Source organism: Galeopterus variegatus, unplaced genomic scaffold (assembly GCF_000696425.1).
Source record: "Galeopterus variegatus unplaced genomic scaffold, G_variegatus-3.0.2 Scaffold317, whole genome shotgun sequence".
Classification (NCBI taxonomy): Eukaryota; Metazoa; Chordata; class Mammalia; order Dermoptera; family Cynocephalidae; genus Galeopterus; species Galeopterus variegatus.
The window spans coordinates 247,290-248,793 of NW_007726428.1; positions in this window are offsets into that span (position 1 = coordinate 247,290).

Genomic DNA, 1,504 nt, shown 5'->3' on the forward strand with positions numbered 1-1,504 from the left:
CTCTTTTGGTTCAGATCCTGTACAGGTTGCTAGATAAAAGACAAATGTGAGTCAGGCACATTTCTTTCTACTGAGCTCAGAGGGAGAGGCCGAAATTGTAAATACTGATGACAATCAGTATTGTGGGCAGGAAAGCACTGTGGGCAGGACCCACCTGGTTTGGACCAGGCAGGTAGATTCCAATGAGGAGATAAGAGGAGCAGCAGAGAACAGCAGCTTGCAGGCCCTTGGCTGAGCTATCCTCAGAAGCAAATAGATAGGTGCCTTTCGAGTCTGGAGTATTGAGTTCAGGCTTGGCCAGAAGTAGCCTGTGAAGATGAGGCTCAGCGCTTGACCTGAGTTATCTCGTGTTATTCTCCCAGTAACCCTGGATGTAGGTACTTCCCCAGCTGCTCTCTAGTGGGGAGCAAGAGGGATGCCCCTGCCTACTGATTCTTTTTTTGTTTTGTTTTGGATTTTTTTGTGGCTGGTCGGTATGGGGACCCAAACCCATGACCTTAGTGTTATAAGGCTGCGCTCTAGCCAACTGAGCTAACAGACCAGCTCTGCCCCTGCCTACTGTGACCTTGGGAAAGGAACTTGCTCTTGCCGGGCCTCAGTTTCCTCATATGTTAAATGGGGATCATAAAAGTTTCTGCCTCTCAGGTTTGTTGTGAGGATTACATTAATTTACACATGTGAAGCACTTAGCGCACAAATTCAATACATAATAGCTATCATTACTAATCCCACTAATTAAGTTTAGTGAGCATAATTAAGTGACCCAAATCACCCAGCTAAAAAAGGACAGAGCTAGGAGTCAAACCCCTTCCTTACCCACAATACTGTGTGCAGTATACCATGGGAACCACACAGAATGACCACCTGATAAGGACTGGATGCAACTAGGGAAGGCTCCCTGCAAGAGGTGGCATTTGAGCTGAGTATGGAAGAAGGGCCATGAGTTTGCCAGGGAAAGAAGTGGCATTTCAAGGAGATGAAGCAGAATGTGTAAAGGCCTGGAGGCACGAGCAAGCCTGGTGTGTTGCGGGGGTTTGAGGGGCTCGTGGGTGGTGGAGGGAGCGAGGCAGAGCACCTGTGAATACCAGCTGAGGAGTCTGGATTGCATCCTGAAAGGCAATACAGATTCTCTAGTTTGGTTTTGGTGCTAGTTGTTTATGTGTTTATACGAAGGGTGGGAGAAGTGAAAGAGAAACTTAAATATATAGATCATCTGTACTTATTACTGACTGTTTTTCTTTAAATGACTTGCTCTTTTTACTTAAATTTATTTTTTAAAGAAACTTTAAATCACAACCGTAAATAGAAAGCTCACAGTGCCAAATGTGTTTTGGAATTCAGATTTTTTTTCTGATTTAGAAAGGTGATATAGTGCATATACCCAACATTAGTTAACTCCCGCAGAGGGCAGAAGAATCAGTGGATATGTCTCAAAGAAATGTATGAATATTTATACCAAGTAGGATAAAGACTGTACACAGCTTCCTCCAAACTTAGGAAAAAA